The 12,183-nt window shown below is 41.1% G+C and overlaps 1 pseudogene; it reads right to left on the bottom strand.

Moving 5' to 3' along the window:
* Positions 1-637: 637 nt before the first annotated feature.
* Positions 638-9,442, bottom strand: LOC142373491 (UDP-glucuronosyltransferase 2C1 pseudogene; annotated as a pseudogene).
* Between the last annotated feature and the right edge of the window lie 2,741 nt (positions 9,443-12,183).

The following is a 12,183-nucleotide window of genomic DNA, read 5'->3' as shown; positions in this document are numbered from 1 at the left end:
ATTCGAATGTGATGACATCACTGATGACATCTCTGGCTTGGATTCCACAGCTTTGAGTGAACAATGAATTTTGAACACATTTCCACCTGATTTTATTTGATTTTTTTTCTGATTTAATGCACACAAGTCTGAACAAAGCTGCTCCAATTTATTTTTTCTTTACATGGAAAAACTCAACAGCAGATCGAGCACAAACTTTACTTTTAGTTAGAGTATAGGGCAAAGTGAAAGTATATCTAATATTTATTTGTTATATGGCAGACATTCTGTGAAACCAACGTAAAGCAAAGAGCAACGTGTGAAAGGAGACACTGCCGCCTGCTGGATTAAATTAGGTAGAAGGAAATTAGTAATAAAAGGAGCACCACAAAGTAACATCAGATAAGTCCATCCATCCATTTTCCAGAGGACTGGTGACCCTGCAACACTTCCTGTTTTCTAAATATCTTCTTAAATTGCACATTTCTTTGCTTTTGGTTCCTTATGTTTCTATTTATCCTTTGATGCCTTAACATGCTCTTTAAAGTACGACATTATGGTCAACAGAGTTGTTCTTAAATGTGATTTATAAAAGAATCTCACCCCATTCATCAAATATTTTGCCTTAAAGTCATAATATACAGCACAGACTAACAGATTTCACATTTAATGTTAATCTTTATTCAACGAACGCACAAAACAAAACATTTCGTTTCTATTCCTGCATTTTTTTAAATGATTAAGTTATGGTCTCTACGGTGAGAAAACACTGTATAGCAACACGGAAAATCAAAACCATGCATTCGTCACTTAAAAGAAGTATCAAGAATTGTCATTTTACAAGTTCAGACAGTCGTTACTACATTTTCTTACAATCAACAAGTATATTTGGATATATATGTTTCAGGAAGGCTCAGAGACTTATAGCAATTATAGCTTATAGCAATTAAAATGGAATAAAAAGTGCATACTTCGGGGACTATTTTCAAGGATTAATACAGATTTTGAACTGTAATGAGTCTTTGAAGCAGCAGGATTTAAGCAGAATCAAGTCAAAAATAAACCAGTGAGTGTTTATGCTCGTGGAGAAACTTAACATACAGCACAACAGCATGGCTCACTTGTGTGTGTTTTTGTGTTTGAAGGCACAAAAGAGGCTCTAAGGCACAGATCCATCTGGTTTTGGACACACAGAATGAATCTTCTTACAGTCAAGTTCATTCTCAGTCTGGTTCAAACAAGAACAAGAGCATTGTGGGAACTCAGACCTCCTGAACCGGTAGTTTTAAGCTTAGTTTTGCTCCACCTCTGCTTAAACCATCCTTCAAATCTTCAAGAAAGAACCAGGAAGAACCCTTCAATAGCCGCATTCGGACAGAGCAGTTCTAAGAACGCAGGGGAACTGTTTCAGTTTGCATTCGCACATGAGTCAGGACCTTGATAGGGACTGATGGGACGCAACCGTCTGCGACAGTGACGTGTTACTTTAGCGTAGAGATACTCATTGCGCGGCTCCTCGAGCTCTAATTGGCGGCTCGCACTCGCATAGAAGCTTATAACAATATGGTAACAATAACAATACATTTTTTCAAATAACACACAGCGAATACTGCACAGTATTAAGTATTTTTATTAAGTTTGCGTTTTTGTAGTATTAAGCATTTTATTAAGTATTAATTAAGGCTTAATGGTGTTTCCTAAAGGGGGAACTGTTAAACCTGGCAACGCAGCCCGCTTAAACCACCATCAGGAGGTTTAACTTATTAAACACGCCAAGGTTGTGTCCGTGTCGTATTAGGAAACATTTCAGCCTGACAACATGACAAGGGGCGGAGCTACCAACCACCAAACACCTCCGTAGGATGTGTTCCTATAGAAACCAGAACAGACCCAGCTGAGGAGAAGGAGCTGAAATGGTTATAGGAACTGAGGGCCGTGGTCCCTAGTTCCTGCATGTGCGAATGCGGGAGAAAACAGCCTCGTTCCTGAAAAGGTTATAGGAACTGCCAAAGGTTCCTACAGTGCGAATGCGGCTAATGATAGGGATTCCTTCTGTTGAGTACAGCATTTGCTTTGGTGTAAGTATGCACAATACAAACTGTTCGTTTAACAGGGTAAATAAATTAGTGAGAAATTACTCCTGCTTTGGTTTTCTCCGCCTGCACAGTCGAAGGCACAGGAATCGTAAGGATCCTACCACAACAGCTGTCAGCATCGACAAGACTGCCATCAAAAAGCATAAAACATCCACCGAGTAATACACATACCAGGGCATCTTATAGGACTCTGTGCGTAAATGTGCGGCTCCTTTGTGCCGCATCACAAACTCAATCCAGAACACTGCAGTGTCCGCAGGATGCATCGGCTGATCCCGATGGAGAGCCGACAGACGCTTCATGTTGTCCATGTAGGAGGGATTGTTAAGAACATCTTGCAATGCTTCCAGAAAGCTCTGACGGGTGAGCTCTGCTGCATCCACCACCCTCGCAGCCCCCCGTGCCTCCAGTCTCAAAACGTTCTCAAACTGGTCAAACAGAAGGGGCATACCGATGATGGGCACTCCGTGGTAGATGGACTCGTAGACCCCGTTAGTGCCACCGTGGGCAACGAAGGCTTTGATCTTTGGGTGGCCCAACAGGTCGTTCTGCGGTAACCATTTCAACAGAAGGGTGTTGTTGCCCAAATTGCTGGGGCGCTCACCGGCGTGCCTCCATATGACCTTCTGAGGAAGTTGGGCAAAAGCGGCGGCTATTTCTGAAGTCATATCCGTGGGAAGGCCATTAACGAGCGTCCCGAGAGACATCAGGATGAAACCGTGCTCTCCTGAACTTTGAACAAACTCCTCCAGCTCCGATGATAAAGGACCAGAGGGCTTACACTGAAACCCACCGATGTAGGCGATGTTTGGCATGGTCGGACGGGGGAATTCAAAGACGAAATCCACCCTCATGAGCCAGATGTCTGCTCCTTGGAGCAGGTGGTAGAACTTAACGTCCGGACCGAAGTACCTGTCCACCAGTCTGTCGTAGTGAGGGCACACGATCAGCTTGTCAATGCACGTGTTGAGGCAGTAAAAGAAGGCGTTTGTGACCCTTTCCCAAAACGCCATCTTGTCAGTCGCGGCGTATCCGGACGTCGGAACGTACGACGTTGGAGACGGAGCCACCACAAAATGGCCTTCTCCGCTGGTGATCCATCGTACGTTAAAAACTGTTGGCAGCTGGAGTTCATGAGCCACCAGAACGCCGACGGGCAGCCCCGGGTCCAGAAGAACCACGTCAAACTGAGTGTCCCGGATGCTCTTCAACAGAGTCTTATTCTCAAGTATTTCGACCCCCAACAAGCTGGCTTGATGGTGAATATTTGACAGCGCGGTGAGCATCTCCCAGTAGAACTTCATGAAGCCCATAATGGACCCGCCCTCTTTCTTGATGGCCAGCATCTTGACGAGGAAGGTCACGAAGAAGTCCTGCTCCTCTATGTCAATAGCTTGTGGCAAAGTGACGGTGATGGAGCGGTAATGTGGCGCGCTTTCCTTCACGTACCAGCTGGTGGCGGTACGGACCACCGTGACCTCGTGGCCCTTGGCGTGCAGGCTCTGGATCAGCAGGTTCATGTTGACCCAGTGACTGCCGTCCACTGGGAACACCAGAATCTTTCCAGCCTGGACGGTGGGACCAGTCAGGAGGAACAAACTCATGGCCAGAAGCAGAGAAGCTCCAAGAGTGCCCGCCATGAAGAAACTCTGAGGGAAAACAGGAAATCAGAGTGTTTTAGTAGTAAGGACCACTTTCTCAAATCAAATCAAATCAAATCAAATTTATTTATATAGCACATTTCATGTACAAACAATTCAAAGTGCTTTACATAAAATAAAAGCATTGCAGCAGGGAGTGGAAGAAGCATTAAAATACATAAAAGAATAGAAAGAGAAACAAATAAAAGCATTTAAATGAATTTAAAAACAAGCAACAGTCCAGATAAGTTACAAGATACCGTGATTCTCGTCTTAAACTTGGGACGCAGGCACCTCTTTAAGGCAGATGGATTTCACCTTAACAAGTCAGGAGTTCAGTTGCTAAGCTCCAACATTTTTTACTCTCTGCGTCACACACCAGCAGCCTCTATCAAGGACGAGACAGGACAAAACGATCCAAAACAACAGATAGGACAATAATCTGGTGAGGGCGATGAGACAAGGACTGACCATGGAGGACAGCAGATCCAGAAAGAACCTGCAACGTCATCATCCTCACCCCAAGATAAGGAGTCTCCCCCAGCCCCAGTGGGAAACCCCCAGCCTTCGCCCCCCCGGACCCCACCCAGCCCCCAGCACTCTCCACTCAGTCTGGACTCCTCACTTCTGGATTTCCCGGACAGGATGAAGAGCTTTCTCAATATTGGAATACAACTGACACCACGCCAAAATCCCATATTCATCCCCCCTTAACATCCCACCTCATCCAGCCCCTTCCATTCCACCACGTCCATCACGTTGGAAACAACCCTCAAACAAAAGTCACCAACCCCTCCCCCACCTCCTCTGAATCATCATATCTGTGAGTCTGACTGATATGTGCCGGGTCCAGGCTGTAATACTGATATCAAGAATGCTCTTCCCCAGATAAAGTCAGGGCCCTATGGAGTTCAGACAGCCTTCTCAATCCCTGTGATGACAGGTAACAGAAAAGTGTTCAAACTGGTGAGAAATAAAAAAGGTTTAGTTAAATCTACCAATCTATTGAATACAGTGTGTCAACCCCGAAACACACCAGTATCACCTGTTGTCTCCACGAGATTAGCCCTACTCAATATCAGATCACTAGCCAACAAATCCCTCTTAGTAAATGACATGATCATGACCTATAATCTAGACTTTTTATTTCTTAGTGAAACATGGCTGGCTGAATGTAGCTGTGATACCATTCTCAATGAGGTCGCACCAACAAATTTCAGTTTTATCAATAAGTGTCGAAGTGGTAAGAAGGGCGGGGGAGTTGCCGCCATTTTTAAATCAGTCTTTCAGTGCAAAGAAATTTTACTTGGTGATTTTAGCTCTTTTGAATATCTCTGTTTTTTAGTAAAGGGGGATCCAAAGGTTATCTTCCTAATCATTTATAGACCACCAAGATACCCAGGAACTTTCTTTGATGAGTTTGCTGAACTGCTGTCAGTTATCTGCACTGACTATAACTTTTTTATCATAACTGGGGATTTTAACATTCACATGGACAATAACATGGACACTAATGACAAAGAACTCTGCTCTCTACTTGACACTTTTGGCCTCCTTCAACATGTGAATGGACCCACACATACTCGAGGCCACACACTGGATCTGGTTATCTCTAAAGGTGTTGACATTTCTTCTGTTGATATCAAGGACTTGGCGCTCTCTGATTATTTCTGTGTGTTCTCTGACTTACAGTTAACTCCAAACATTCAGTTAACCCGTGTGTCTGTTAGAAAAAGGTACATAAATGAGAATACCAGTGCTACGTTTATGGAAGTTATAGCTATGTCATCAACTGCGAGTGCAGAGACAGTTGATGGACTCTTAGATAACTTTAACTTGAAAATCTCAAATGTCATGGATACTGTTGCACCTGTTAAAAATAAGATGATCTTGAGCAGAAAGCGAACACCATGGAGGAACACTATGATGTAAAGGCCTTGAAAACAGAATATAGGAAAGCAGAGCGTAAATGGCGAAAAACTAAACTTCAAATTCACCATGACCTCTACAAACAAAGTCTTTGTAATTTTAACCACGGGTTACTCTGGGCCAGACAGCAACACTTATCTGAAATGATTAATAAGAACATCAACAACACTCGTGCTCTGTTTGCTATGGTTAATAAGCTGACAACCCCCCCAAAACAGATAGTTTCAGAACTCTGTTCCACAGAAAAATGCAATGAATTTGCTTGTTTTTTCAATGAAAAAATCAAATCTATAAGGCTAAATATCAACATATATCAGCAAAATAATAAAATGACGCAATCCTTAAAACCACCTAGGAATCAATCAACTATGACGTCAGAATTCAATACAGTTGACCAAAAAACCATAGAAGAAACAGTCCAGCATCTTAAACCATCAACATCCTGTCTTGACACAATGCCATCTGACTTCTTTAAAACTATTGTAAGCTCTGTCCAAACAGATTTGCAGCAAATAATAAACTGCTCACTTCAATCAGGCACGTTTCCTAAACCCTTAAAAGTAGCTGCCATCAAGCCACTCCTAAAAAGAGAACATTGGATGCTTCCATTTTAACCAACTACAGACCCATCTCAAATCTTCCTTTTATAGCCAAGATTGTAGAGAAAGTGTTTTTTAATCAACTCAGTAACTTCTTGAACTCCAGTGGACTCCTTGACAAATTTCAGTCAGGCTTCCGACCTCACCACAGTACAGAAACGGCTCCTATTAAAGTGTTAAATGACATATAAGGTTGAACACTGACTCAGGCAAGGTGTCAGTTCTGGTATTGTTGGATCTCAGTGCTGCATTTGACACTGTGGATCACAGTATACTGCTGAACAGGTTGGAAACCTGGGCAGGACTCAGCGGGACAGTCCTAGAATGGTTCAGGTCCTACTTGGAGGAGCGGAGTTATTTTGTGACTATTGGAAGTAATCAATCTGATCGAGTGGCTATGACATGTGGAGTTCCTCAGGGGTCAGTTCTTGGACCCCTTCTGTTCACCCTGTACATGCTGCCTCTGGGTCAAATTCTGAAGAACTCTAAAGTCAACTACCACAGCTTTGCAGATGACACACAGATATATCTCGCACTGTCTCCAGATGACTGCAGTCCTATAGAGTCATTGTGCAACTGCTTAGAGCAAGTCAAAAAGTGGATGAACCAAAATTTCCTTCAGTTAAATCAAGAAAAAACTGAGGTCATTGTGTTTGGCAACAAAGAGAAGAGGTTTGCTGTCAGTAAACATCTTGAGTCACTGTCTCTAGAAACTAAAGACCGAGTCCGGAACCTCGGCGTGCTGATAGACTCAGACCTGACCTTCAACAACCATATCAAATCAGTCACCAAATCAGCCTTTTATCAACTTAACCCATTGAGGCCGGGAAACCATTGCCGCATTTCTACCTTTAAAGCCGGGGGCGCTGTTGTGTTATTCTACCTTTAAGGCCGGGAAAGCGTACACGTCTTTTTTCCTGTATAAGGTTGTTTTGCACCAATTATTGACCTCTGCGCCAATTAAATGCATTATAATAGACACGTGAGAGTGTCGTCATGTTCCTCGTGTCATTGTTTTGAAGTTAAGTTACATCGAACAAGCATGGAGGACTTTCAGTGGGAAGACATTTCAGACGGTAGCGATTGTGAGGAGTTTCTTGGCTTTGATGATGCTGAAGAACGTGCTGACCCAATTGATGGAGATTTATGGCTAGCACATATGTTTGAAGATGATTTTGAAGGGTTTGAATGTGAGTGGAAGACTGACAATTACCAACGTAATCGACAGAGAGATTTCAACCGCACACCAGCGGTGAAAGTGGATTTACCTGCAGATGCCACACCGTTGCAGGCATTTAATCATATTTTTACTGAGGAGCTTTGGGCGCATCTCGTTTCCGAGATGAATAGATACAGTGAGCAGGTACTTCAGACTCCAGCTCGAGCAAAGATGGCAAGGTGGTCCCACGTAACTGTGCCGGAGATGAAAATGTTTATTGGAATGTGTATGGGCTCCTTGCGCTGCCAGTACGAAGATTATTGGCGATAAAATAAATAGATAAATAAATCATTTAAATATGAAATTTTATTTTATTTTATTTTATTACTGTTTTCTAATTGAAAATAGCGCTGTTCCTCCACTTGACTTTTTATTTTATTTTATTACTGTTTTTTTTTATTGAAAATGGTGCTGTTCATGCACTTTACTTTTTACATTTTCTATTTTCGTGAAGGTGTATGTAAATAAACTCAATTTCCAAAGAAAGCCACAGGTGTAAGCTCTCAAATACTTTTTGAATTTTGTTTCTATCTGCTACAGAGGCTGAGAAATCAATCATTTAGTAGGCATTGACACAATTGCTGAATTTCCAGTAAAACTTCAGGTTTTAGGGGGTCTTTCTGAAATCGCCCATAGGTTTTACAGGCATTCTTTTCCAGGCGTCTTAGGCCTAAATGGGTTAAGAACATATCCATAGAGAATAGATTTTAAAGTTGTGCTGCTTGTCTACAAATCACAGAATGGTTTAGGTCCAGAATACATGAATGACATGCTAGCAGAGTATAAACCCAGCAGAGCTCTGAGATCTGCTGACTCAGGTCAGATAGTGGAGCCCAGAGTTCAAACTAGACCCGGTGAAGCAGCTTTTAGCTGTTATGCTGCACACAACTGGAACAAACTACCAGCAGAACTGAAATCAGCCCCAACTGGAAGCACTTTTACATCCAGGTTAAAAACATTTCTCTTTCGGTGTGCTTATGGTTGAGTTTATATCTTTCTTTTTCCCCTCTTCTTTGATTGCTTTTAACTGTGTTTTTCATTTTTATTCTATTTTTTTTCTCTTTAAATTGCTGCTTTATGCTGTTCTTTTAAATGCCTTGTCTTTAAAGCACATTGAGTTGCCTGTGGTATGAAATACCACAAAGCTGCTCAGAACTGAACTAACTCTGCTTTTAACCTCATAAACTGTGTTTACATTTATGTTTGTACTTGGTTCAATAAACATCTGCATCTTTTTCCTGTTTTCCTGATAATATATAAAGAAATGACACAGCTCTGTATATTTCTAATACCACTACTACACACAAGTTTGTAGATAACATCTGCAATGCTCAGTGTCTCCTGATGCCCAGCTGCAACACATGTTCCCTCTCAGATTATCATGTGTTTTTAAAACAGAGCCTAATTAGAGCAACGCTCAGCACTTTATCCCCGTGAAATTTTTTTAGAAACAGGGTAAATCCAGGCAAAGTATTTCTTTCCAAATATTCTGGCTGGATTTTAAGGTCAGGATTTGCACAGGAAACCGCAGCGAAAGTTACCGGCTGGTAAAAGCACATGTCCAAAAGACTCACGAAATGTTGCTCAACACATCAAAGTCCGGTGAAATGCGGGTCCTGACTAACGCCTGGTCTTACTACAGTCTTTAGCCTCACCTTCTGTATTCAGCAGAGAGTGGACAGCAAGCTCAAACAGTTACAAGTGGTAGAAAATTTCTCCCAGGTGCTCAGTTTCTTGTCTGCATGTCTGTCGTTAAAGAAGCAAAAAGAGGAACCTCCTGCCCGTCTGTTCTGTTTAAAAGCGCTGTGGAGGCTTCTGTCTGTTAATGTGTTGCAGAGAAAGTGTTGTAACCTACCTTAAACCCCTGACACAGTGGAGAAAACACACTTTCTGCCCTCTCTCTGAACGAATGGAGCTGAGGGGCCTGTGTGGAGCAAAACTTAAACCCAGATTACTGTGTTACATAAGGAAACATGGGAGGGGTGCGTGAGGAGTGGACTTCGAATGTGTGTCGGCTGAGGGGAAGGAAAGGAAAACATTTTTCCTACAGAGCCAATCGAGTTTCTGCGACCAGCCCCCAAACTCTGACAAAAGACTCACAAAAAGTGTGGAGTAACATTATATTTTCCCAAGAGTCTTTCCGCCTCAGAGAAGAATGAACATCTGGCCTCCACTTGAAAATGCTCCAAGAAGCTGTCAGGCATTCCAGCTCTTTCACCAAAGCTGTTAATTTTACAAATCTCTGTTTAATGTTTAACCACTTCCCGTGCAAACATTACCACAGCTAATGGTTTGCACGGGAAGATAAACAGAATATACTTGAATTATTCATCTGCCTAACAAAGAAGGCCTTAATATCCACCTGGTGCATTTGGTGGCAATTTGATTAAAAATATGTTTTATTAATAAGTCTTTAATTTAATATTTTCATCAGATTATTAATTACTGATGTTTTTGAGAGCTCCTTTTGTGTGATACAGTCCATAATTATGGTTGATGAGTAAGTAAGCAATTCAGTTTGGGGAAATAAAAGCAAAAATAAGATTCTGAGAGTATAAAGTGGTGTTTGTACCAAATGTAGACGTTTTTAAATCCAGGTTAAAAACATTTCTTTTCTCATGTGTCTATGCATGAAATCTGCACGATATCTTTGAACTTATCTGGACTGTTGCTTGTTTTTAAATTCATTTAAATGATTTTATTTGTTTCTCTTTATATTATTTTATGTATTTTTAATGCTTCTTCCACTCCCCGTTGCAATGCTTTTATTTTATGTAAAGCACTTTGAATTGTTTTGTACATGAAATGTGTTATACAAATAAATTTGATTTGATTTGATTTTATCTTTTTGATCATTTATCTTTTGCTGTCAGTTCCCTCTGCTTCATTCTCCCGGATCAGACCTTTGCTCTGGCTGTCGTCTTTGAACTCCGGCACTCAACGCTCTCCTTGATTAGATCTCTTTTTGTTTGCAGCTCTGGCACAAACGCCTCAGGTAGGAGGGCATATTGAGAAGATATTAATTCCAATTGGCTGGTGAGTTTTTGAACGACTGCTTTGCCCATGACATGACTTTTTTTATGGAGACAAATCAGTGTCATGATCATTACAAACGTGTATTAAATTATTTACAGCTGTGTCCTACAATTTGTGAGTTACTTTGGGTACTTGTAAAAGTGTGTGTGTTCAAATTAGGGCAACGATTATTTAAGTAGTCGAGTATTCTCTCGATTATTCCAATCGATTCATCGAGTAATCAAATAAAATTTATTTTTTCCTTATTAAAGACAACTATTCGCTAGTGAAAAGAGAAAGTTTCTTTAAATGAACCAATCATGAGTGACTTTTTCAGGAAATGCAACAAATTATTGAACTGCTTCTCAAAGGAACAAAATCAAATCTAATCTATAGAACTGTAAGTATTAGCTTTCTACCTAATGTCCAGCTGTGTTAACATCTGTTTGCTTCTCTCCTACTGTCTGTTTTTTAATGCAGCTGAAATCCTAATAAAGTCTCTTAATTTATTTTTTAGTGTCTGTTATCAGACAACACAATGAATCAGAAATTATATTAATATAATACATCCATGATCAGAAACCGCAGTTAACGCTACACCAAATCAAGCTAGCTACAAACGTTAGCTTGATTACAGTAATAACTGTCCGTGTGAAACAGGGCGACCACAGCGTTTGTTTGCTTTAAGACTGTGTTGGATACATAGATGTTAAGATGAAAAACAGAACATAAAACATTGAGGAAATTAGGTAAAATAAAACACACACCGATAAATACGAGTCTTCCCCCTCAAAATATTAGCATACAGCTAAGACTGTGTTGCCAAATGCTAACGTTAGAAAAGTCATGCTAATTGCTGAATGCTAAGTTGGCTAATCGTGAGTTAGCCTTAGCATGCTATGTCATGTTTGTTCCTTAGGTTTCTTTCTTTCTTTCTTCTAATTTTTAACACATCAAAGTGAGTCTGTTTGAAAATGGGTCTCTAACATTGTTCTGTTGTGTTTTGCATTTAAGACCTAGATTCCTGATCTGATCTTGTTATATTAAACTTGCCGAGTCAAATAAAAGGAACCAAAGACAAAAACTAGCTTACAAAACAGGGATAAGAAGCTAAGAAGAAGATGGAAGCAACAGAAGCAATTAATCCCCAACTAAACCTGTGTTGATGAGCAAATATCTTTACATTTAAATAAGCAGGTTGCTTTGCAGCCCAGGCTGGAGGTACGAAAAGGGAAGACGAGATGGTGGGGTGATAGGCCAGGCATGAAACTGTTAGCTTGGTTATTTACTGCATACAGAAATAAATGCTGATACAATCCCAGAGTGTCATAGGCTGTGTTCGAAACCGCATACTTCTCCTCCTACTCCTACTACTCATACTAACTTTAACTTTTTTTAAGTTCCTGGATGCATACTAGATTCTCCGAAATGTTGGGTATGCATCATGAGGTTACTACTCATACTCAAACTACCCAAGATGCAACGTAACGTGACGTCGCCGATCATCATTTCCTGTCAAAACGGCAGTTTCAAGCTAGCTACAACGAGGGTAGGTTCACTTCCTGTTTTCAAAACAAAAGCACCAATTGTATCGTAATGGCTTTCCCTATGATAAAAGGCAACGGGTATTTTATTTTGTGAAAATAACCGGAAGTGCGTTGCTCACTGCGGCTAGCTTTAGTAGCGCCGAATTCGTGGGAACAAAA

The sequence above is a fragment of the Odontesthes bonariensis genome, chromosome 23 (assembly GCF_027942865.1).
Source record: "Odontesthes bonariensis isolate fOdoBon6 chromosome 23, fOdoBon6.hap1, whole genome shotgun sequence".
In the NCBI taxonomy this organism is placed as follows: domain Eukaryota; kingdom Metazoa; phylum Chordata; class Actinopteri; order Atheriniformes; family Atherinopsidae; genus Odontesthes; species Odontesthes bonariensis.
The sequence above is the reverse complement of the archived record's forward strand: the minus strand, read 5'-3'. Positions and strand labels throughout refer to the sequence as shown.